The 25,395-nt window shown below is 47.3% G+C and overlaps 9 non-coding genes and 2 pseudogenes across 9 annotated transcripts; all 11 read left to right on the top strand.

Annotated features, from left to right (window-relative positions):
* Positions 1–229: 229 nt before the first annotated feature.
* Positions 230–420, top strand: LOC130331277 (U2 spliceosomal RNA). Its single transcript, XR_008874214.1, has one exon. It is a non-coding gene; the product is annotated as a U2 spliceosomal RNA (small nuclear RNA).
* Positions 421–2,500: 2,080 nt separating this feature from the next.
* Positions 2,501–2,691, top strand: LOC130331276 (U2 spliceosomal RNA). Its single transcript, XR_008874213.1, has one exon. It is a non-coding gene; the product is annotated as a U2 spliceosomal RNA (small nuclear RNA).
* Positions 2,692–4,777: 2,086 nt separating this feature from the next.
* Positions 4,778–4,968, top strand: LOC130331275 (U2 spliceosomal RNA). Its single transcript, XR_008874212.1, has one exon. It is a non-coding gene; the product is annotated as a U2 spliceosomal RNA (small nuclear RNA).
* A 2,091-nt stretch (positions 4,969–7,059) lies between these two features.
* On the top strand, positions 7,060–7,251 carry LOC130331285 (U2 spliceosomal RNA). Its single transcript, XR_008874221.1, has one exon. It is a non-coding gene; the product is annotated as a U2 spliceosomal RNA (small nuclear RNA).
* Positions 7,252–9,340: 2,089 nt separating this feature from the next.
* On the top strand, positions 9,341–9,531 carry LOC130331274 (U2 spliceosomal RNA). The gene has a single exon (XR_008874211.1). It is a non-coding gene; the product is annotated as a U2 spliceosomal RNA (small nuclear RNA).
* Positions 9,532–11,612: 2,081 nt separating this feature from the next.
* On the top strand, positions 11,613–11,803 carry LOC130331273 (U2 spliceosomal RNA). Its single transcript, XR_008874210.1, has one exon. It is a non-coding gene; the product is annotated as a U2 spliceosomal RNA (small nuclear RNA).
* Positions 11,804–13,893: 2,090 nt separating this feature from the next.
* Positions 13,894–14,084, top strand: LOC130331272 (U2 spliceosomal RNA). The gene has a single exon (XR_008874209.1). It is a non-coding gene; the product is annotated as a U2 spliceosomal RNA (small nuclear RNA).
* Positions 14,085–16,167: 2,083 nt separating this feature from the next.
* On the top strand, positions 16,168–16,358 carry LOC130331271 (U2 spliceosomal RNA). Its single transcript, XR_008874208.1, has one exon. It is a non-coding gene; the product is annotated as a U2 spliceosomal RNA (small nuclear RNA).
* Positions 16,359–18,442: 2,084 nt separating this feature from the next.
* On the top strand, positions 18,443–18,540 carry LOC130331304 (U2 spliceosomal RNA; annotated as a pseudogene).
* A 2,629-nt stretch (positions 18,541–21,169) lies between these two features.
* On the top strand, positions 21,170–21,267 carry LOC130331310 (U2 spliceosomal RNA; annotated as a pseudogene).
* Positions 21,268–23,360: 2,093 nt separating this feature from the next.
* LOC130331270 (U2 spliceosomal RNA) lies at positions 23,361–23,551 on the top strand. Its single transcript, XR_008874207.1, has one exon. It is a non-coding gene; the product is annotated as a U2 spliceosomal RNA (small nuclear RNA).
* Positions 23,552–25,395: the final 1,844 nt, after the last annotated feature.

The following is a 25,395-nucleotide window of genomic DNA, read 5'->3' as shown; positions in this document are numbered from 1 at the left end:
GGCAAATCCGGGTTATGGATTGCATTTAAAAAGGCCCCGTGGGAGTGCAATGGGCCCCTGTCTTGCTGCTTAGCAATAATGGTATGGGTTTAGGTTCTGCTGTGTGTACTGGTGGTTGACTGCCCCCCAGCCCAGAGTGTGCATGGAAAATTGTCTGGCAGCCTCCCTGACAGCAAGCAGTGATAGTGCCCATGAAGGGGACCTTGTTGGGCCCGCCCCTTTCACGGTTATCGCTTCTCGGCCTTTTGGCTAAGATCAAGTGTAGTATCTGTTCTTATCAGTTTAATATCTGATACGTCCCCTATCTGGGGACCATATATTAAATGGATTTTTGAGAACGGGGGCCGATTTCGAAGCTTGCTTCCGTCGCCCTATGCATTGACCCGATATGGCAGTATCTTCGGGTACAGTGCACCACCCCCTTACAGGGTTAAAAAGAAAGATTCCTACTTTCATTGCTACCTGCTTGCTGGCTAGCCAGCTAGCCAGCCCTGTGGGCCTTGCTGCTGCTGCAGCCAAAAAACAAAAGGTGGTGCTGCTGCTGCTGCTTCTGCTGCTTCTGCTTGTGTCTGGCCGCTGTTGGAGCGTCCAGGCACAGGACTTCTGCTGCTGCTGACTAAATGGCCTCCTTAATTGGATCATTTGAGTAGCCAGCACACCTGTGCAGGTAGGGCATGACATGATAGGCAGCTGCCTTGATAGCGGGTGGGTGCTGAATGTTCCTAATTGACAAAATAAGATTAATGCTTATGAAGAAATATAAAATCTCATCCCTTCCCCAATATCGCGCCACACCCCTACCCCTTAATTCCCTGGTTGAACTTGATGGACATATGTCTTTTTTCGACCGTACTAACTATGTAACTATGTAACATAACATGGGGGGGGGGTCTCCTGGCTGTTCACACAGGTGTGTCATTGCTGTACATTGACCATGCATTGCTTCTGTGGTATTGCAAAGGCAAAGACAAATGCTTCCAGCCATCCATTGCACTAATGGATTGGTCATCAGCTGGCTGTCTATGTCCCGCATCAATATAGACCAAAGTACAGAGGGTTAGGCTATGCTATTGTGCACCTACCTGATGCATCAGAAGGTGCGAGGCCCTTGCTAAATTCTGTGCACAGACTTTGAGATCTATACTTTAGACTGTATCTAAACCTGCTCCAACATGGACTGACATTCTGGCCTACTTTCAGCCGATGCGACTTGTCTGTCGCTGAACAGTCGCTTTTTATGTATTCAGCACCTATGTATAATGTTGTAAAAATGCTCTAGAAGCTAAAGTCGCAGAAATGTCACACATATTTGGCCTGCAACTTTCTGTGCGACAAATTCAGACAGGAAAAATCAGTATAAATCCTTAGAAAATTATCCCCCAGTGTCTCCATCTGCTGGCGGTATTGAATAAGCATTGCTGCACTGATGGGGTATGCATTAGACGAAAAAAAAGAAGAAAAAGAAGAATAATACGCCCAGAAAAGAGGCGAAAAGGAGAAAAACGTAAAAAAACGTGAAAAAAAAGTAAGAGGAAGAGAAGGGAAAAAAAGGTGGAAATGGGTTTAAAAGTGATTTCGGCGGAGAAATATATATATATATATATATATATATATATATATATATATACGCGCACACACACACATATATATAAACGTATTCTCCGTTGAGATATTGCAGCCGCTGCTGTGTCCAGGCCCAGGAGCCTTAGCACTGTGCTGTGATGTCACTCAATACCACTGACATCACTAGGTGTAAACAACATCTCTCCTTTGCTGTGTATGTGACTATGGAGCTGTTTGGTGATGTCGTCTATTATGGCCTTCATAGAAGCAACAGGAGATTGTTGCATCCATCTAGAACCCTCAGAACTACAGTGCTATGATGTCACTCACTTCCACAGGCCTTGCAGAGTGTAAACAACAACAACCCAGCTTTGTTGTGTATGTAACCATAGGGATTTGTGATGTCACCTAGAACCTTCACAGCAGCGACAGCTTTATGAGGAGCATCAGCACTGCTCTGCCTGAGCAGAACCATCACCGCCATAGGTTGTCAAATAACCCGGGTTTAACCCACACAGGTAAGTCCAATGGGGTGCAGGCATGTCCTCTATGCTTACAGCTTCCCGTGGGTGTTGGTTTGATACCGTTTGGGGACAGCCAAGGAGGCATCTGCAGGCAACAAAGGTAGGTGTGTGCTTGTGTGTGTGTTTCCTATGCAGATCCTAAGCCCAGTGTCACATGCAAGTAGGAGGAGTAAGAAGGGTTCCTGGCAAATCCGGGTTATGGATTGCATTTAAAAAGGCCCCGTGGGAGTGCAATGGGCCCCTGTCTTGCTGCTTAGCAATAATGGTATGGGTTTAGGTTCTGCTGTGTGTACTGGTGGTTGACTGCCCCCCAGCCCAGAGTGTGCATGGAAAATTGTCTGGCAGCCTCCCTGACAGCAAGCAGTGATAGTGCCCATGAAGGGGACCTTGTTGGGCCCGCCCCTTTCACGGTTATCGCTTCTCGGCCTTTTGGCTAAGATCAAGTGTAGTATCTGTTCTTATCAGTTTAATATCTGATACGTCCCCTATCTGGGGACCATATATTAAATGGATTTTTGAGAACGGGGGCCGATTTCGAAGCTTGCTTCCGTCGCCCTATGCATTGACCCGATATGGCAGTATCTTCGGGTACAGTGCACCACCCCCTTACAGGGTTAAAAAGAAAGATTCCTACTTTCATTGCTACCTGCTTGCTGGCTAGCCAGCTAGCCAGCCCTGTGGGCCTTGCTGCTGCTGCAGCCAAAAAACAAAAGGTGGTGCTGCTGCTGCTGCTTCTGCTGCTTCTGCTTGTGTCTGGCCGCTGTTGGAGCGTCCAGGCACAGGACTTCTGCTGCTGCTGACTAAATGGCCTCCTTAATTGGATCATTTGAGTAGCCAGCACACCTGTGCAGGTAGGGCATGACATGATAGGCAGCTGCCTTGATAGCGGGTGGGTGCTGAATGTTCCTAATTGACAAAATAAGATTAATGCTTATGAAGAAATATAAAATCTCATCCCTTCCCCAATATCGCGCCACACCCCTACCCCTTAATTCCCTGGTTGAACTTGATGGACATATGTCTTTTTTCGACCGTACTAACTATGTAACTATGTAACATAACATGGGGGGGGGGTCTCCTGGCTGTTCACACAGGTGTGTCATTGCTGTACATTGACCATGCATTGCTTCTGTGGTATTGCAAAGGCAAAGACAAATGCTTCCAGCCATCCATTGCACTAATGGATTGGTCATCAGCTGGCTGTCTATGTCCCGCATCAATATAGACCAAAGTACAGAGGGTTAGGCTATGCTATTGTGCACCTACCTGATGCATCAGAAGGTGCGAGGCCCTTGCTAAATTCTGTGCACAGACTTTGAGATCTATACTTTAGACTGTATCTAAACCTGCTCCAACATGGACTGACATTCTGGCCTACTTTCAGCCGATGCGACTTGTCTGTCGCTGAACAGTCGCTTTTTATGTATTCAGCACCTATGTATAATGTTGTAAAAATGCTCTAGAAGCTAAAGTCGCAGAAATGTCACACATATTTGGCCTGCAACTTTCTGTGCGACAAATTCAGACAGGAAAAATCAGTATAAATCCTTAGAAAATTATCCCCCAGTGTCTCCATCTGCTGGCGGTATTGAATAAGCATTGCTGCACTGATGGGGTATGCATTAGACGAAAAAAAAGAAGAAAAAGAAGAATAATACGCCCAGAAAAGAGGCGAAAAGGAGAAAAACGTAAAAAAACGTGAAAAAAAAGTAAGAGGAAGAGAAGGGAAAAAAAGGTGGAAATGGGTTTAAAAGTGATTTCGGCGGAGAAATATATATATATATATATATATATATATATATATATATATATATATACGCGCACACACACACATATATATAAACGTATTCTCCGTTGAGATATTGCAGCCGCTGCTGTGTCCAGGCCCAGGAGCCTTAGCACTGTGCTGTGATGTCACTCAATACCACTGACATCACTAGGTGTAAACAACATCTCTCCTTTGCTGTGTATGTGACTATGGAGCTGTTTGGTGATGTCGTCTATTATGGCCTTCATAGAAGCAACAGGAGATTGTTGCATCCATCTAGAACCCTCAGAACTACAGTGCTATGATGTCACTCACTTCCACAGGCCTTGCAGAGTGTAAACAACAACAACCCAGCTTTGTTGTGTATGTAACCATAGGGATTTGTGATGTCACCTAGAACCTTCACAGCAGCGACAGCTTTATGAGGAGCATCAGCACTGCTCTGCCTGAGCAGAACCATCACCACCATAGGTTGTCAAATAACCCGGGTTTAACCCACACAGGTAAGTCCAATGGGGTGCAGGCATGTCCTCTATGCTTACAGCTTCCCGTGGGTGTTGGTTTGATACCGTTTGGGGACAGCCAAGGAGGCATCTGCAGGCAACAAAGGTAGGTGTGTGCTTGTGTGTGTGTTTCCTATGCAGATCCTAAGCCCAGTGTCACATGCAAGTAGGAGGAGTAAGAAGGGTTCCTGGCAAATCCGGGTTATGGATTGCATTTAAAAAGGCCCCGTGGGAGTGCAATGGGCCCCTGTCTTGCTGCTTAGCAATAATGGTATGGGTTTAGGTTCTGCTGTGTGTACTGGTGGTTGACTGCCCCCCAGCCCAGAGTGTGCATGGAAAATTGTCTGGCAGCCTCCCTGACAGCAAGCAGTGATAGTGCCCATGAAGGGGACCTTGTTGGGCCCGCCCCTTTCACGGTTATCGCTTCTCGGCCTTTTGGCTAAGATCAAGTGTAGTATCTGTTCTTATCAGTTTAATATCTGATACGTCCCCTATCTGGGGACCATATATTAAATGGATTTTTGAGAACGGGGGCCGATTTCGAAGCTTGCTTCCGTCGCCCTATGCATTGACCCGATATGGCAGTATCTTCGGGTACAGTGCACCACCCCCTTACAGGGTTAAAAAGAAAGATTCCTACTTTCATTGCTACCTGCTTGCTGGCTAGCCAGCTAGCCAGCCCTGTGGGCCTTGCTGCTGCTGCTGCAGCCAAAAAACAAAAGGTGGTGCTGCTGCTGCTGCTGCTTCTGCTGCTTCTGCTTGTGTCTGGCCGCTGTTGGAGCGTCCAGGCACAGGACTTCTGCTGCTGCTGACTAAATGGCCTCCTTAATTGGATCATTTGAGTAGCCAGCACACCTGTGCAGGTAGGGCATGACATGATAGGCAGCTGCCTTGATAGCGGGTGGGTGCTGAATGTTCCTAATTGACAAAATAAGATTAATGCTTATGAAGAAATATAAAATCTCATCCCTTCCCCAATATCGCGCCACACCCCTACCCCTTAATTCCCTGGTTGAACTTGATGGACATATGTCTTTTTTCGACCGTACTAACTATGTAACTATGTAACATAACATGGGGGGGGGGTCTCCTGGCTGTTCACAGTGTGTCATTGCTGTACATTGACCATGCATTGCTTCTGTGGTATTGCAAAGGCAAAGACAAATGCTTCCAGCCATCCATTGCACTAATGGATTGGTCATCAGCTGGCTGTCTATGTCCCGCATCAATATAGACCAAAGTACAGAGGGTTAGGCTATGCTATTGTGCACCTACCTGATGCATCAGAAGGTGCGAGGCCCTTGCTAAATTCTGTGCACAGACTTTGAGATCTATACTTTAGACTGTATCTAAACCTGCTCCAACATGGACTGACATTCTGGCCTACTTTCAGCCGATGCGACTTGTCTGTCGCTGAACAGTCGCTTTTTATGTATTCAGCACCTATGTATAATGTTGTAAAAATGCTCTAGAAGCTAAAGTCGCAGAAATGTCACACATATTTGGCCTGCAACTTTCTGTGCGACAAATTCAGACAGGAAAAATCTGTATAAATCCTTAGAAAATTATCCCCCAGTGTCTCCATCTGCTGGCGGTATTGAATAAGCATTGCTGCACTGATGGGGTATGCATTAGACGAAAAAAAAGAAGAAAAAGAAGAATAATACGCCCAGAAAAGAGGCGAAAAGGAGAAAAACGTAAAAAAACGTGAAAAAAAAGTAAGAGGAAGAGAAGGGAAAAAAAGGTGGAAATGGGTTTAAAAGTGATTTCGGCGGAGAAATATATATATATATATATATATATATATATATATATATATATATATATACGCGCACACACACACATATATATAAACGTATTCTCCGTTGAGATATTGCAGCCGCTGCTGTGTCCAGGCCCAGGAGCCTTAGCACTGTGCTGTGATGTCACTCAATACCACTGACATCACTAGGTGTAAACAACATCTCTCCTTTGCTGTGTATGTGACTATGGAGCTGTTTGGTGATGTCGTCTATTATGGCCTTCATAGAAGCAACAGGAGATTGTTGCATCCATCTAGAACCCTCAGAACTACAGTGCTATGATGTCACTCACTTCCACAGGCCTTGCAGAGTGTAAACAACAACAACCCAGCTTTGTTGTGTATGTAACCATAGGGATTTGTGATGTCACCTAGAACCTTCACAGCAGCGACAGCTTTATGAGGAGCATCAGCACTGCTCTGCCTGAGCAGAACCATCACCGCCATAGGTTGTCAAATAACCCGGGTTTAACCCACACAGGTAAGTCCAATGGGGTGCAGGCATGTCCTCTATGCTTACAGCTTCCCGTGGGTGTTGGTTTGATACCGTTTGGGGACAGCCAAGGAGGCATCTGCAGGCAACAAAGGTAGGTGTGTGCTTGTGTGTGTGTTTCCTATGCAGATCCTAAGCCCAGTGTCACATGCAAGTAGGAGGAGTAAGAAGGGTTCCTGGCAAATCCGGGTTATGGATTGCATTTAAAAAGGCCCCGTGGGAGTGCAATGGGCCCCTGTCTTGCTGCTTAGCAATAATGGTATGGGTTTAGGTTCTGCTGTGTGTACTGGTGGTTGACTGCCCCCCAGCCCAGAGTGTGCATGGAAAATTGTCTGGCAGCCTCCCTGACAGCAAGCAGTGATAGTGCCCATGAAGGGGACCTTGTTGGGCCCGCCCCTTTCACGGTTATCGCTTCTCGGCCTTTTGGCTAAGATCAAGTGTAGTATCTGTTCTTATCAGTTTAATATCTGATACGTCCCCTATCTGGGGACCATATATTAAATGGATTTTTGAGAACGGGGGGCCGATTTCGAAGCTTGCTTCCGTCGCCCTATGCATTGACCCGATATGGCAGTATCTTCGGGTACAGTGCACCACCCCCTTACAGGGTTAAAAAGAAAGATTCCTACTTTCATTGCTACCTGCTTGCTGGCTAGCCAGCTAGCCAGCCCTGTGGGCCTTGCTGCTGCTGCAGCCAAAAAACAAAAGGTGGTGCTGCTGCTGCTGCTTCTGCTGCTTCTGCTTGTGTCTGGCCGCTGTTGGAGCGTCCAGGCACAGGACTTCTGCTGCTGCTGACTAAATGGCCTCCTTAATTGGATCATTTGAGTAGCCAGCACACCTGTGCAGGTAGGGCATGACATGATAGGCAGCTGCCTTGATAGCGGGTGGGTGCTGAATGTTACTAATTGACAAAATAAGATTAATGCTTATGAAGAAATATAAAATCTCATCCCTTCCCCAATATCGCGCCACACCCCTACCCCTTAATTCCCTGGTTGAACTTGATGGACATATGTCTTTTTTCGACCGTACTAACTATGTAACTATGTAACATAACATGGGGGGGGGGGGGGGTCTCCTGGCTGTTCACACAGGTGTGTCATTGCTGTACATTGACCATGCATTGCTTCTGTGGTATTGCAAAGGCAAAGACAAATGCTTCCAGCCATCCATTGCACTAATGGATTGGTCATCAGCTGGCTGTCTATGTCCCGCATCAATATAGACCAAAGTACAGAGGGTTAGGCTATGCTATTGTGCACCTACCTGATGCATCAGAAGGTGCGAGGCCCTTGCTAAATTCTGTGCACAGACTTTGAGATCTATACTTTAGACTGTATCTAAACCTGCTCCAACATGGACTGACATTCTGGCCTACTTTCAGCCGATGCGACTTGTCTGTCGCTGAACAGTCGCTTTTTATGTATTCAGCACCTATGTATAATGTTGTAAAAATGCTCTAGAAGCTAAAGTCGCAGAAATGTCACACATATTTGGCCTGCAACTTTCTGTGCGACAAATTCAGACAGGAAAAATCAGTATAAATCCTTAGAAAATTATCCCCCAGTGTCTCCATCTGCTGGCGGTATTGAATAAGCATTGCTGCACTGATGGGGTATGCATTAGACGAAAAAAAAGAAGAAAAAGAAGAATAATACGCCCAGAAAAGAGGCGAAAAGGAGAAAAACGTAAAAAAACGTGAAAAAAAAGTAAGAGGAAGAGAAGGGAAAAAAAGGTGGAAATGGGTTTAAAAGTGATTTCGGCGGAGAAATATATATATATATATATATATATATATATATATATATATATATACGCGCACACACACACATATATATAAACGTATTCTCCGTTGAGATATTGCAGCCGCTGCTGTGTCCAGGCCCAGGAGCCTTAGCACTGTGCTGTGATGTCACTCAATACCACTGACATCACTAGGTGTAAACAACATCTCTCCTTTGCTGTGTATGTGACTATGGAGCTGTTTGGTGATGTCGTCTATTATGGCCTTCATAGAAGCAACAGGAGATTGTTGCATCCATCTAGAACCCTCAGAACTACAGTGCTATGATGTCACTCACTTCCACAGGCCTTGCAGAGTGTAAACAACAACAACCCAGCTTTGTTGTGTATGTAACCATAGGGATTTGTGATGTCACCTAGAACCTTCACAGCAGCGACAGCTTTATGAGGAGCATCAGCACTGCTCTGCCTGAGCAGAACCATCACCGCCATAGGTTGTCAAATAACCCGGGTTTAACCCACACAGGTAAGTCCAATGGGGTGCAGGCATGTCCTCTATGCTTACAGCTTCCCGTGGGTGTTGGTTTGATACCGTTTGGGGACAGCCAAGGAGGCATCTGCAGGCAACAAAGGTAGGTGTGTGCTTGTGTGTGTGTTTCCTATGCAGATCCTAAGCCCAGTGTCACATGCAAGTAGGAGGAGTAAGAAGGGTTCCTGGCAAATCCGGGTTATGGATTGCATTTAAAAAGGCCCCGTGGGAGTGCAATGGGCCCCTGTCTTGCTGCTTAGCAATAATGGTATGGGTTTAGGTTCTGCTGTGTGTACTGGTGGTTGACTGCCCCCCAGCCCAGAGTGTGCATGGAAAATTGTCTGGCAGCCTCCCTGACAGCAAGCAGTGATAGTGCCCATGAAGGGGACCTTGTTGGGCCCGCCCCTTTCACGGTTATCGCTTCTCGGCCTTTTGGCTAAGATCAAGTGTAGTATCTGTTCTTATCAGTTTAATATCTGATACGTCCCCTATCTGGGGACCATATATTAAATGGATTTTTGAGAACGGGGGCCGATTTCGAAGCTTGCTTCCGTCGCCCTATGCATTGACCCGATATGGCAGTATCTTCGGGTACAGTGCACCACCCCCTTACAGGGTTAAAAAGAAAGATTCCTACTTTCATTGCTACCTGCTTGCTGGCTAGCCAGCTAGCCAGCCCTGTGGGCCTTGCTGCTGCTGCAGCCAAAAAACAAAAGGTGGTGCTGCTGCTGCTGCTTCTGCTGCTTCTGCTGCTTCTGCTTGTGTCTGGCCGCTGTTGGAGCGTCCAGGCACAGGACTTCTGCTGCTGCTGACTAAATGGCCTCCTTAATTGGATCATTTGAGTAGCCAGCACACCTGTGCAGGTAGGGCATGACATGATAGGCAGCATAGCGGGTGGGTGCTGAATGTTCCTAATTGACAAAATAAGATTAATGCTTATGAAGAAATATAAAATCTCATCCCTTCCCCAATATCGCGCCACACCCCTACCCCTTAATTCCCTGGTTGAACTTGATGGACATATGTCTTTTTTCGACCGTACTAACTATGTAACTATGTAACATAACATGGGGGGGGGGTCTCCTGGCTGTTCACACAGGTGTGTCATTGCTGTACATTGACCATGCATTGCTTCTGTGGTATTGCAAAGGCAAAGACAAATGCTTCCAGCCATCCATTGCACTAATGGATTGGTCATCAGCTGGCTGTCTATGTCCCGCATCAATATAGACCAAAGTACAGAGGGTTAGGCTATGCTATTGTGCACCTACCTGATGCATCAGAAGGTGCGAGGCCCTTGCTAAATTCTGTGCACAGACTTTGAGATCTATACTTTAGACTGTATCTAAACCTGCTCCAACATGGACTGACATTCTGGCCTACTTTCAGCCGATGCGACTTGTCTGTCGCTGAACAGTCGCTTTTTATGTATTCAGCACCTATGTATAATGTTGTAAAAATGCTCTAGAAGCTAAAGTCGCAGAAATGTCACACATATTTGGCCTGCAACTTTCTGTGCGACAAATTCAGACAGGAAAAATCTGTATAAATCCTTAGAAAATTATCCCCCAGTGTCTCCATCTGCTGGCGGTATTGAATAAGCATTGCTGCACTGATGGGGTATGCATTAGACGAAAAAAAAGAAGAAAAAGAAGAATAATACGCCCAGAAAAGAGGCGAAAAGGAGAAAAACGTAAAAAAACGTGAAAAAAAAGTAAGAGGAAGAGAAGGGAAAAAAAGGTGGAAATGGGTTTAAAAGTGATTTCGGCGGAGAATATATATATATATATATATATATATATATATATATATATACGCGCACACACACACATATATATAAACGTATTCTCCGTTGAGATATTGCAGCCGCTGCTGTGTCCAGGCCCAGGAGCCTTAGCACTGTGCTGTGATGTCACTCAATACCACTGACATCACTAGGTGTAAACAACATCTCTCCTTTGCTGTGTATGTGACTATGGAGCTGTTTGGTGATGTCGTCTATTATGGCCTTCATAGAAGCAACAGGAGATTGTTGCATCCATCTAGAACCCTCAGAACTACAGTGCTATGATGTCACTCACTTCCACAGGCCTTGCAGAGTGTAAACAACAACAACCCAGCTTTGTTGTGTATGTAACCATAGGGATTTGTGATGTCACCTAGAACCTTCACAGCAGCGACAGCTTTATGAGGAGCATCAGCACTGCTCTGCCTGAGCAGAACCATCACCGCCATAGGTTGTCAAATAACCCGGGTTTAACCCACACAGGTAAGTCCAATGGGGTGCAGGCATGTCCTCTATGCTTACAGCTTCCCGTGGGTGTTGGTTTGATACCGTTTGGGGACAGCCAAGGAGGCATCTGCAGGCAACAAAGGTAGGTGTGTGCTTGTGTGTGTGTTTCCTATGCAGATCCTAAGCCCAGTGTCACATGCAAGTAGGAGGAGTAAGAAGGGTTCCTGGCAAATCCGGGTTATGGATTGCATTTAAAAAGGCCCCGTGGGAGTGCAATGGGCCCCTGTCTTGCTGCTTAGCAATAATGGTATGGGTTTAGGTTCTGCTGTGTGTACTGGTGGTTGACTGCCCCCCAGCCCAGAGTGTGCATGGAAAATTGTCTGGCAGCCTCCCTGACAGCAAGCAGTGATAGTGCCCATGAAGGGGACCTTGTTGGGCCCGCCCCTTTCACGGTTATCGCTTCTCGGCCTTTTGGCTAAGATCAAGTGTAGTATCTGTTCTTATCAGTTTAATATCTGATACGTCCCCTATCTGGGGACCATATATTAAATGGATTTTTGAGAACGGGGGCCGATTTCGAAGCTTGCTTCCGTCGCCCTATGCATTGACCCGATATGGCAGTATCTTCGGGTACAGTGCACCACCCCCTTACAGGGTTAAAAAGAAAGATTCCTACTTTCATTGCTACCTGCTTGCTGGCTAGCCAGCTAGCCAGCCCTGTGGGCCTTGCTGCTGCTGCAGCCAAAAAACAAAAGGTGGTGCTGCTGCTGCTGCTTCTGCTGCTTCTGCTGCTTCTGCTTGTGTCTGGCCGCTGTTGGAGCGTCCAGGCACAGGACTTCTGCTGCTGCTGACTAAATGGCCTCCTTAATTGGATCATTTGAGTAGCCAGCACACCTGTGCAGGTAGGGCATGACATGATAGGCAGCTGCCTTGATAGCGGGTGGGTGCTGAATGTTCCTAATTGACAAAATAAGATTAATGCTTATGAAGAAATATAAAATCTCATCCCTTCCCCAATATCGCGCCACACCCCTACCCCTTAATTCCCTGGTTGAACTTGATGGACATATGTCTTTTTTCGACCGTACTAACTATGTAACTATGTAACATAACATGGGGGGGGGGTCTCCTGGCTGTTCACACAGGTGTGTCATTGCTGTACATTGACCATGCATTGCTTCTGTGGTATTGCAAAGGCAAAGACAAATGCTTCCAGCCATCCATTGCACTAATGGATTGGTCATCAGCTGGCTGTCTATGTCCCGCATCAATATAGACCAAAGTACAGAGGGTTAGGCTATGCTATTGTGCACCTACCTGATGCATCAGAAGGTGCGAGGCCCTTGCTAAATTCTGTGCACAGACTTTGAGATCTATACTTTAGACTGTATCTAAACCTGCTCCAACATGGACTGACATTCTGGCCTACTTTCAGCCGATGCGACTTGTCTGTCGCTGAACAGTCGCTTTTTATGTATTCAGCACCTATGTATAATGTTGTAAAAATGCTCTAGAAGCTAAAGTCGCAGAAATGTCACACATATTTGGCCTGCAACTTTCTGTGCGACAAATTCAGACAGGAAAAATCTGTATAAATCCTTAGAAAATTATCCCCCAGTGTCTCCATCTGCTGGCGGTATTGAATAAGCATTGCTGCACTGATGGGGTATGCATTAGACGAAAAAAAAGAAGAAAAAGAAGAATAATACGCCCAGAAAAGAGGCGAAAAGGAGAAAAACGTAAAAAAACGTGAAAAAAAAGTAAGAGGAAGAGAAGGGAAAAAAAGGTGGAAATGGGTTTAAAAGTGATTTCGGCGGAGAATATATATATATATATATATATATATATATATATATATATATACGCGCACACACACACATATATATAAACGTATTCTCCGTTGAGATATTGCAGCCGCTGCTGTGTCCAGGCCCAGGAGCCTTAGCACTGTGCTGTGATGTCACTCAATACCACTGACATCACTAGGTGTAAACAACATCTCTCCTTTGCTGTGTATGTGACTATGGAGCTGTTTGGTGATGTCGTCTATTATGGCCTTCATAGAAGCAACAGGAGATTGTTGCATCCATCTAGAACCCTCAGAACTACAGTGCTATGATGTCACTCACTTCCACAGGCCTTGCAGAGTGTAAACAACAACAACCCAGCTTTGTTGTGTATGTAACCATAGGGATTTGTGATGTCACCTAGAACCTTCACAGCAGCGACAGCTTTATGAGGAGCATCAGCACTGCTCTGCCTGAGCAGAACCATCACCGCCATAGGTTGTCAAATAACCCGGGTTTAACCCACACAGGTAAGTCCAATGGGGTGCAGGCATGTCCTCTATGCTTACAGCTTCCCGTGGGTGTTGGTTTGATACCGTTTGGGGACAGCCAAGGAGGCATCTGCAGGCAACAAAGGTAGGTGTGTGCTTGTGTGTGTGTTTCCTATGCAGATCCTAAGCCCAGTGTCACATGCAAGTAGGAGGAGTAAGAAGGGTTCCTGGCAAATCCGGGTTATGGATTGCATTTAAAAAGGCCCCGTGGGAGTGCAATGGGCCCCTGTCTTGCTGCTTAGCAATAATGGTATGGGTTTAGGTTCTGCTGTGTGTACTGGTGGTTGACTGCCCCCCAGCCCAGAGTGTGCATGGAAAATTGTCTGGCAGCCTCCCTGACAGCAAGCAGTGATAGTGCCCATGAAGGGGACCTTGTTGGGCCCGCCCCTTTCACGGTTATCGCTTCTCGGCCTTTTGGCTAAGATCAAGTGTAGTATCTGTTCTTATCAGTTTAATATCTGATACGTCCCCTATCTGGGGACCATATATTAAATGGATTTTTGAGAACGGGGGCCGATTTCGAAGCTTGCTTCCGTCGCCCTATGCATTGACCCGATATGGCAGTATCTTCGGGTACAGTGCACCACCCCCTTACAGGGTTAAAAAGAAAGATTCCTACTTTCATTGCTACCTGCTTGCTGGCTAGCCAGCTAGCCAGCCCTGTGGGCCTTGCTGCTGCTGCAGCCAAAAAACAAAAGGTGGTGCTGCTGCTGCTGCTTCTGCTGCTTCTGCTTGTGTCTGGCCGCTGTTGGAGCGTCCAGGCACAGGACTTCTGCTGCTGCTGACTAAATGGCCTCCTTAATTGGATCATTTGAGTAGCCAGCACACCTGTGCAGGTAGGGCATGACATGATAGGCAGCTGCCTTGATAGCGGGTGGGTGCTGAATGTTCCTAATTGACAAAATAAGATTAATGCTTATGAAGAAATATAAAATCTCATCCCTTCCCCAATATCGCGCCACACCCCTACCCCTTAATTCCCTGGTTGAACTTGATGGACATATGTCTTTTTTCGACCGTACTAACTATGTAACTATGTAACATAACATGGGGGGGGGGGTCTCCTGGCTGTTCACACAGGTGTGTCATTGCTGTACATTGACCATGCATTGCTTCTGTGGTATTGCAAAGGCAAAGACAAATGCTTCCAGCCATCCATTGCACTAATGGATTGGTCATCAGCTGGCTGTCTATGTCCCGCATCAATATAGACCAAAGTACAGAGGGTTAGGCTATGCTATTGTGCACCTACCTGATGCATCAGAAGGTGCGAGGCCCTTGCTAAATTCTGTGCACAGACTTTGAGATCTATACTTTAGACTGTATCTAAACCTGCTCCAACATGGACTGACATTCTGGCCTACTTTCAGCCGATGCGACTTGTCTGTCGCTGAACAGTCGCTTTTTATGTATTCAGCACCTATGTATAATGTTGTAAAAATGCTCTAGAAGCTAAAGTCGCAGAAATGTCACACATATTTGGCCTGCAACTTTCTGTGCGACAAATTCAGACAGGAAAAATCAGTATAAATCCTTAGAAAATTATCCCCCAGTGTCTCCATCTGCTGGCGGTATTGAATAAGCATTGCTGCACTGATGGGGTATGCATTAGACGAAAAAAAAGAAGAAAAAGAAGAATAATACGCCCAGAAAAGAGGCGAAAAGGAGAAAAACGTAAAAAAACGTGAAAAAAAAGTAAGAGGAAGAGAAGGGAAAAAAAGGTGGAAATGGGTTTAAAAGTGATTTCGGCGGAGAAATATATATATATATATATATATATATATATATATATATATATACGCGCACACACACACATATATATAAACGTATTCTCCGTTGAGATATTGCAGCCGCTGCTGTGTCCAGGCCCAGGAGCCTTAGCACTGTGCTGTGATGTCACTCAATACCACTGACATCACTAGGTGTAAACAACATCTCTCCTTTGCTGTGTATGTGACTATGGAGCTGTTTGGTGATGTCGTCTATTATGGCCTTCATAGAAGCAACAGGAGATTGTTGCATCCATCTAGAACCCTCAGAACTACAGTGCTATGATGTCACTCACTTCCACAGGCCTTGCAGAGTGTAAACAACAACAACCCAGCTTTGTTGTGTATGTAACCATAGGGATTTGTGATGTCACCTAGAACCTTCACAGCAGCGACAGCTTTATGAGGAGCATCAGCACTGCTCTGCCTGAGCAGAACCATCACCGCCATAGGTTGTCAAATAACCCGGGTTTAACCCACACAGGTAAGTCCAATGGGGTGCAGGCATGTCCTCTATGCTTACAGCTTCCCGTGGGTGTTGGTTTGATACCGTTTGGGGACAGCCAAGGAGGCATCTGCAGGCAACAAAGGTAGGTGTGTGCTTGTGTGTGTGTTTCCTATGCAGATCCTAAGCCCAGTGTCACATGCAAGTAGGAGGAGTAAGAAGGGTTCCTGGCAAATCCGGGTTATGGATTGCATTTAAAAAGGCCCCGTGGGAGTGCAATGGGCCCCTGTCTTGCTGCTTAGCAATAATGGTATGGGTTTAGGTTCTGCTGTGTGTACTGGTGGTTGACTGCCCCCCAGCCCAGAGTGTGCATGGAAAATTGTCTGGCAGCCTCCCTGACAGCAAGCAGTGATAGTGCCCATGAAGGGGACCTTGTTGGGCCCGCCCCTTTCACGGTTATCGCTTCTCGGCCTTTTGGCTAAGATCAAGTGTAGTATCTGTTCTTATCAGTTTAATATCTGATACGTCCCCTATCTGGGGACCATATATTAAATGGATTTTTGAGAACGGGGGCCGATTTCGAAGCTTGCTTCCGTCGCCCTATGCATTGACCCGATATGGCAGTATCTTCGGGTACAGTGCACCACCCCCTTACAGGGTTAAAAAGAAAGATTCCTACTTTCATTGCTACCTGCTTGCTGGCTAGCCAGCTAGCCAGCCCTGTGGGCCTTGCTGCTGCTGCAGCCAAAAAACAAAAGGTGGTGCTGCTGCTGCTGCTTCTGCTGCTTCTGCTTGTGTCTGGCCGCTGTTGGAGCGTCCAGGCACAGGACTTCTGCTGCTGCTGACTAAATGGCCTCCTTAATTGGATCATTTGAGTAGCCAGCACACCTGTGCAGGTAGGGCATGACATGATAGGCAGCTGCCTTGATAGCGGGTGGGTGCTGAATGTTCCTAATTGACAAAATAAGATTAATGCTTATGAAGAAATATAAAATCTCATCCCTTCCCCAATATCGCGCCACACCCCTACCCCTTAATTCCCTGGTTGAACTTGATGGACATATGTCTTTTTTCGACCGTACTAACTATGTAACTATGTAACATAACATGGGGGGGGGGTCTCCTGGCTGTTCACACAGGTGTGTCATTGCTGTACATTGACCATGCATTGCTTCTGTGGTATTGCAAAGGCAAAGACAAATGCTTCCAGCCATCCATTGCACTAATGGATTGGTCATCAGCTGGCTGTCTATGTCCCGCATCAATATAGACCAAAGTACAGAGGGTTAGGCTATGCTATTGTGCACCTACCTGATGCATCAGAAGGTGCGAGGCCCTTGCTAAATTCTGTGCACAGACTTTGAGATCTATACTTTAGACTGTATCTAAACCTGCTCCAACATGGACTGACATTCTGGCCTACTTTCAGCCGATGCGACTTGTCTGTCGCTGAACAGTCGCTTTTTATGTATTCAGCACCTATGTATAATGTTGTAAAAATGCTCTAGAAGCTAAAGTCGCAGAAATGTCACACATATTTGGCCTGCAACTTTCTGTGCGACAAATTCAGACAGGAAAAATCAGTATAAATCCTTAGAAAATTATCCCCCAGTGTCTCCATCTGCTGGCGGTATTGAATAAGCATTGCTGCACTGATGGGGTATGCATTAGACGAAAAAAAAGAAGAAAAAGAAGAATAATACGCCCAGAAAAGAGGCGAAAAGGAGAAAAACGTAAAAAAACGTGAAAAAAAAGTAAGAGGAAGAGAAGGGAAAAAAAGGTGGAAATGGGTTTAAAAGTGATTTCGGCGGAGAAATATATATATATATATATATATATATATATATATATATATATATACGCGCACACACACACATATATATAAACGTATTCTCCGTTGAGATATTGCAGCCGCTGCTGTGTCCAGGCCCAGGAGCCTTAGCACTGTGCTGTGATGTCACTCAATACCACTGACATCACTAGGTGTAAACAACATCTCTCCTTTGCTGTGTATGTGACTATGGAGCTGTTTGGTGATGTCGTCTATTATGGCCTTCATAGAAGCAACAGGAGATTGTTGCATCCATCTAGAACCCTCAGAACTACAGTGCTATGATGTCACTCACTTCCACAGGCCTTGCAGAGTGTAAACAACAACAACCCAGCTTTGTTGTGTATGTAACCATAGGGATTTGTGATGTCACCTAGAACCTTCACAGCAGCGACAGCTTTATGAGGAGCATCAGCACTGCTCTGCCTGAGCAGAACCATCACCGCCATAGGTTGTCAAATAACCCGGGTTTAACCCACACAGGTAAGTCCAATGGGGTGCAGGCATGTCCTCTATGCTTACAGCTTCCCGTGGGTGTTGGTTTGATACCGTTTGGGGACAGCCAAGGAGGCATCTGCAGGCAACAAAGGTAGGTGTGTGCTTGTGTGTGTGTTTCCTATGCAGATCCTAAGCCCAGTGTCACATGCAAGTAGGAGGAGTAAGAAGGGTTCCTGGCAAATCCGGGTTATGGATTGCATTTAAAAAGGCCCCTTGGGAGTGCAATGGGCCCCTGTCTTGCTGCTTAGCAATAATGGTATGGGTTTAGGTTCTGCTGTGTGTACTGGTGGTTGACTGCCCCCCAGCCCAGAGTGTGCATGGAAAATTGTCTGGCAGCCTCCCTGACAGCAAGCAGTGATAGTGCCCATGAAGGGGACCTTGTTGGGCCCGCCCCTTTCACGGTTATCGCTTCTCGGCCTTTTGGCTAAGATCAAGTGTAGTATCTGTTCTTATCAGTTTAATATCTGTGTCACGATGCCGGCTGGCAGGAGGTGGATCCTCTGTGCCAGAGAGGGATTGCGTGGACCGTGCTAGTGGACCGGTTCTAAGCCACTACAGGTTTTCACCAGAGCCCGCCGCAAAGCGGGATGGTCTTGCTGCGGCGGTAGTGACCAGGTCGTATCCACTAGCAACGGCTCACCTCTCTGACTGCTGAAGATAGGCGAGGTACAAGGGAGTAGGCAGAAGCAAGGTCGGACGTAGCAGAAGGTCGGGGGCAGGCGGCAAGGATCGTAGTCAGGGGCAACGGCAGGAGGTCAGGAACACGGGCTAGGAACAAACAAGGGAACGCTTTCACTAGGCACAAGTGCAACAAGATCCGGCAAGGGAGTGCAGGGGAAGTGAGGTGATATAGGGAAGTGCACAGGTGTAAACTAATTAAGCTAATTGGAAGATTGGGCCAGGCACCATCATAGGTGCACTGGCCCTTTAAATCGCAGAGACCCGGCGCGCGCGCGCCCTAGGGAGCGGGGCCGCGCGCGCCGGGACAGGACCGACGGAGAGCGAGTCAGGTACGGGGACCGGGGTGCGCATCGCGAGCGGGCGCCACCCGCATCGCGAATCGCATCCCGGCTGGAGGCGGGACCGCAGCGCACCCGGTCAGTGGATCTGACCGGGGAGCTGCAGCAACGAGGATGAGGCGAGCGCTCCGGGGAGGAACGGGGACCCGGAGCGCTCGGCGTAACAGTACCCCCCCCCCTTGGGTCTCCCCCTCTTCTTGGGGCCAAAGAACCTGAGGAAAAAAAAGTCAATTTTTCCGTGATGAGGTCCGATGCACATTAGGAGGGGTTCTGTGCGGAAACGCATGAGACAGTCCAATCTTTCATTGTTAATACAATTGATGTAGAGGGGTCTGGCGAGACTGGTCACAGGGACGTAGAACCTGTTGATAAGAGAGGCCAAAAAAATTTTTCCTGCAGATCCGGAATCCAAGAAGACCATAGTAGAGAAGGAGAAGGTAGAGGCAGATATCCGCACAGGCACAGTAAGGCGTGGAGAAGCAGAGTTGACATCAAGAACTGTGTCACCTTTGTGCGGAGTCAGCGTACGTCTTTCCAGGTGGGGAGGACGGATAGGACAATCCTTCAGGAAGTGTTCGGTACCGGCATAGTACAGGCAAAGATTCTCCATGCGGCGTCGTGTCCTCTCTTGAGGTGTCAAGCGAGACCGGTCAACTTGCATAGCCTCCGCGGCGGGAAGCACAGGAACGGATTGCAGAGGACCAGAGGAGAGAGGAGCCGGGGAGAAAAAACGCCTCGTGCGAACAAAGTCCATATCCAGGCGGAGCTCCAGACGCCATCCGGAAGAACGCATGTCAATGCGAGTGGCAAGATGAATGAGTTCATGCAGGTTAGCAGGAGTTTCTCGTGCGGCCAGAACATCTTTAATGTTGCTGGATAGGCCTTTTTTAAAGGTCGCGCAGAGAATCTCACTATTCCAGGACAACTCGGAAGCAAGAGCACGGAACTGAATGGCGTACTCGCCAACGGAAGAAACACCCTGGACCAGGTTCAGCAGGGCAGTCTTGGCAGAAGAGGCTCGGGCAGGCTCCTCGAAGACACCACGGACCTCAGCGAAGTAGGACTGGACTGTGGCTGTGGCAGGATCATTGCAGACCCCATCAAATTTGTCCGGCAGGGACAAGCAGGGGTTAGGAGCGGCCGGTTGCTGCGGAGGAGTTGCAGGAGCCGGCGGAGGAGATGGTTGTTGCAGCTGTAGCTGTGACTGAATTTGCTGTATCTGTGACTGAAGATGCAGTGTCACGGAGGTCAAGTATGCCAGCTGTTGATTTCGTTGGGCGATCTTTAGGGCTTGCTGGGCGACCAGTGTAGGGAGGTCGGTGACAACTGGCAGACGAACTTCAGCGGGATCCATGGCCGGATCTACTGTCACGATGCCGGCTGGCAGGAGGTGGATCCTCTGTGCCAGAGAGGGATTGCGTGGACCGTGCTAGTGGACCGGTTCTAAGCCACTACAGGTTTTCACCAGAGCCCGCCGCAAAGCGGGATGGTCTTGCTGCGGCGGTAGTGACCAGGTCGTATCCACTAGCAACGGCTCACCTCTCTGACTGCTGAAGATAGGCGAGGTACAAGGGAGTAGGCAGAAGCAAGGTCGGACGTAGCAGAAGGTCGGGGGCAGGCGGCAAGGATCGTAGTCAGGGGCAACGGCAGGAGGTCAGGAACACGGGCTAGGAACAAACAAGGGAACGCTTTCACTAGGCACAAGTGCAACAAGATCCGGCAAGGGAGTGCAGGGGAAGTGAGGTGATATAGGGAAGTGCACAGGTGTAAACTAATTAAGCTAATTGGAAGATTGGGCCAGGCACCATCATAGGTGCACTGGCCCTTTAAATCGCAGAGACCCGGCGCGCGCGCGCCCTAGGGAGCGGGGCCGCGCGCGCCGGGACAGGACCGACGGAGAGCGAGTCAGGTACGGGGACCGGGGTGCGCATCGCGAGCGGGCGCCACCCGCATCGCGAATCGCATCCCGGCTGGAGGCGGGACCGCAGCGCACCCGGTCAGTGGATCTGACCGGGGAGCTGCAGCAACGAGGATGAGGCGAGCGCTCCGGGGAGGAACGGGGACCCGGAGCGCTCGGCGTAACAATCTGATACGTCCCCTATCTGGGGACCATATATTAAATGGATTTTTGAGAACGGGGGCCGATTTCGAAGCTTGCTTCCGTCGCCCTATGCATTGACCCGATATGGCAGTATCTTCGGGTACAGTGCACCACCCCCTTACAGGGTTAAAAAGAAAGATTCCTACTTTCATTGCTACCTGCTTGCTGGCTAGCCAGCTAGCCAGCCCTGTGGGCCTTGCTGCTGCTGCAGCCAAAAAACAAAAGGTGGTGCTGCTGCTGCTGCTTCTGCTGCTTCTGCTTGTGTCTGGCCGCTGTTGGAGCGTCCAGGCACAGGACTTCTGCTGCTGCTGACTAAATGGCCTCCTTAATTGGATCATTTGAGTAGCCAGCACACCTGTGCAGGTAGGGCATGACATGATAGGCAGCTGCCTTGATAGCGGGTGGGTGCTGAATGTTCCTAATTGACAAAATAAGATTAATGCTTATGAAGAAATATAAAATCTCATCCCTTCCCCAATATCGCGCCACACCCCTACCCCTTAATTCCCTGGTTGAACTTGATGGACATATGTCTTTTTTCGACCGTACTAACTATGTAACTATGTAACATAACATGGGGGGGGGGTCTCCTGGCTGTTCACACAGGTGTGTCATTGCTGTACATTGACCATGCATTGCTTCTGTGGTATTGCAAAGGCAAAGACAAATGCTTCCAGCCATCCATTGCACTAATGGATTGGTCATCAGCTGGCTGTCTATGTCCCGCATCAATATAGACCAAAGTACAGAGGGTTAGGCTATGCTATTGTGCACCTACCTGATGCATCAGAAGGTGCGAGGCCCTTGCTAAATTCTGTGCACAGACTTTGAGATCTATACTTTAGACTGTATCTAAACCTGCTCCAACATGGACTGACATTCTGGCCTACTTTCAGCCGATGCGACTTGTCTGTCGCTGAACAGTCGCTTTTTATGTATTCAGCACCTATGTATAATGTTGTAAAAATGCTCTAGAAGCTAAAGTCGCAGAAATGTCACACATATTTGGCCTGCAACTTTCTGTGCGACAAATTCAGACAGGAAAAATCAGTATAAATCCTTAGAAAATTATCCCCCAGTGTCTCCATCTGCTGGCGGTATTGAATAAGCATTGCTGCACTGATGGGGTATGCATTAGACGAAAAAAAAGAAGAAAAAGAAGAATAATACGCCCAGAAAAGAGGCGAAAAGGAGAAAAACGTAAAAAAACGTGAAAAAAAAGTAAGAGGAAGAGAAGGGAAAAAAAGGTGGAAATGGGTTTAAAAGTGATTTCGGCGGAGAAATATATATATATATATATATATATATATATATATATATATATATATACGCGCACACACACACATATATATAAACGTATTCTCCGTTGAGATATTGCAGCCGCTGCTGTGTCCAGGCCCAGGAGCCTTAGCACTGTGCTGTGATGTCACTCAATACCACTGACATCACTAGGTGTAAACAACATCTCTCCTTTGCTGTGTATGTGACTATGGAGCTGTTTGGTGATGTCGTCTATTATGGCCTTCATAGAAGCAACAGGAGATTGTTGCATCCATCTAGAACCCTCAGAACTACAGTGCTATGATGTCACTCACTTCCACAGGCCTTGCAGAGTGTAAACAACAACAACCCAGCTTTGTTGTGTATGTAACCATAGGGATTTGTGATGTCACCTAGAACCTTCACAGCAGCGACAGCTTTATGAGGAGCATCAGCACTGCTCTGCCTGAGCAGAACCATCACCGCCATAGGTTGTCAAATAACCCGGGTTTAACCCACACAGGTAAGTCCAATGGGGTGCAGGCATGTCCTCTATGCTTACAGCTTCCCGTGGGTGTTGGTTTGATACCGTTTGGGGACAGCCAAGGAGGCATCTGCAGGCAACAAAGGTAGGTGTGTGCTTGTGTGTGTGTTTCCTATGCAGATCCTAAGCCCAGTGTCACATGCAAGTAGGAGGAGTAAGAAGGGTTCCTGGCAAATCCGGGTTATGGATTGCATTTAAAAAGGCCCCGTGGGAGTGCAATGGGCCCCTGTCTTGCTGCTTAGCAATAATGGTATGGGTTTAGGTTCTGCTGTGTGTACTGGTGGTTGACTGCCCCCCAGCCCAGAGTGTGCATGGAAAATTGTCTGGCAGCCTCCCTGACAGCAAGCAGTGATAGTGCCCATGAAGGGGACCTTGTTGGGCCCGCCCCTTTCACGGTTATCGCTTCTCGGCCTTTTGGCTAAGATCAAGTGTAGTATCTGTTCTTATCAGTTTAATATCTGATACGTCCCCTATCTGGGGACCATATATTAAATGGATTTTTGAGAACGGGGGCCGATTTCGAAGCTTGCTTCCGTCGCCCTATGCATTGACCCGATATGGCAGTATCTTCGGGTACAGTGCACCACCCCCTTACAGGGTTAAAAAGAAAGATTCCTACTTTCATTGCTACCTGCTTGCTGGCTAGCCAGCTAGCCAGCCCTGTGGGCCTTGCTGCTGCTGCAGCCAAAAAACAAAAGGTGGTGCTGCTGCTGCTGCTTCTGCTGCTTCTGCTTGTGTCTGGCCGCTGTTGGAGCGTCCAGGCACAGGACTTCTGCTGCTGCTGACTAAATGGCCTCCTTAATTGGATCATTTGAGTAGCCAGCACACCTGTGCAGGTAGGGCATGACATGATAGGCAGCTGCCTTGATAGCGGGTGGGTGCTGAATGTTCCTAATTGACAAAATAAGATTAATGCTTATGAAGAAATATAAAATCTCATCCCTTCCCCAATATCGCGCCACACCCCTACCCCTTAATTCCCTGGTTGAACTTGATGGACATATGTCTTTTTTCGACCGTACTAACTATGTAACTATGTAACATAACATGGGGGGGGGGTCTCCTGGCTGTTCACACAGGTGTGTCATTGCTGTACATTGACCATGCATTGCTTCTGTGGTATTGCAAAGGCAAAGACAAATGCTTCCAGCCATCCATTGCACTAATGGATTGGTCATCAGCTGGCTGTCTATGTCCCGCATCAATATAGACCAAAGTACAGAGGGTTAGGCTATGCTATTGTGCACCTACCTGATGCATCAGAAGGTGCGAGGCCCTTGCTAAATTCTGTGCACAGACTTTGAGATCTATACTTTAGACTGTATCTAAACCTGCTCCAACATGGACTGACATTCTGGCCTACTTTCAGCCGATGCGACTTGTCTGTCGCTGAACAGTCGCTTTTTATGTATTCAGCACCTATGTATAATGTTGTAAAAATGCTCTAGAAGCTAAAGTCGCAGAAATGTCACACATATTTGGCCTGCAACTTTCTGTGCGACAAATTCAGACAGGAAAAATCAGTATAAATCCTTAGAAAATTATCCCCCAGTGTCTCCATCTGCTGGCGGTATTGAATAAGCATTGCTGCACTGATGGGGTATGCATTAGACGAAAAAAAAGAAGAAAAAGAAGAATAATACGCCCAGAAAAGAGGCGAAAAGGAGAAAAACGTAAAAAAACGTGAAAAAAAAGTAAGAGGAAGAGAAGGGAAAAAAAGGTGGAAATGGGTTTAAAAGTGATTTCGGCGGAGAAATATATATATATATATATATATATATATATATATATATATATATACGCGCACACACACACATATATATAAACGTATTCTCCGTTGAGATATTGCAGCCGCTGCTGTGTCCAGGCCCAGGAGCCTTAGCACTGTGCTGTGATGTCACTCAATACCACTGACATCACTAGGTGTAAACAACATCTCTCCTTTGCTGTGTATGTGACTATGGAGCTGTTTGGTGATGTCGTCTATTATGGCCTTCATAGAAGCAACAGGAGATTGTTGCATCCATCTAGAACCCTCAGAACTACAGTGCTATGATGTCACTCACTTCCACAGGCCTTGCAGAGTGTAAACAACAACAACCCAGCTTTGTTGTGTATGTAACCATAGGGATTTGTGATGTCACCTAGAACCTTCACAGCAGCGACAGCTTTATGAGGAGCATCAGCACTGCTCTGCCTGAGCAGAACCATCACCGCCATAGGTTGTCAAATAACCCGGGTTTAACCCACACAGGTAAGTCCAATGGGGTGCAGGCATGTCCTCTATGCTTACAGCTTCCCGTGGGTGTTGGTTTGATACCGTTTGGGGACAGCCAAGGAGGCATCTGCAGGCAACAAAGGTAGGTGTGTGCTTGTGTGTGTGTTTCCTATGCAGATCCTAAGCCCAGTGTCACATGCAAGTAGGAGGAGTAA

This window comes from Hyla sarda, unplaced genomic scaffold, assembly GCF_029499605.1.
Source record: "Hyla sarda isolate aHylSar1 unplaced genomic scaffold, aHylSar1.hap1 scaffold_347, whole genome shotgun sequence".
Taxonomy (NCBI): Eukaryota; Metazoa; Chordata; class Amphibia; order Anura; family Hylidae; genus Hyla; species Hyla sarda.
The sequence above is the reverse complement of the archived record's forward strand: the minus strand, read 5'-3'. Positions and strand labels throughout refer to the sequence as shown.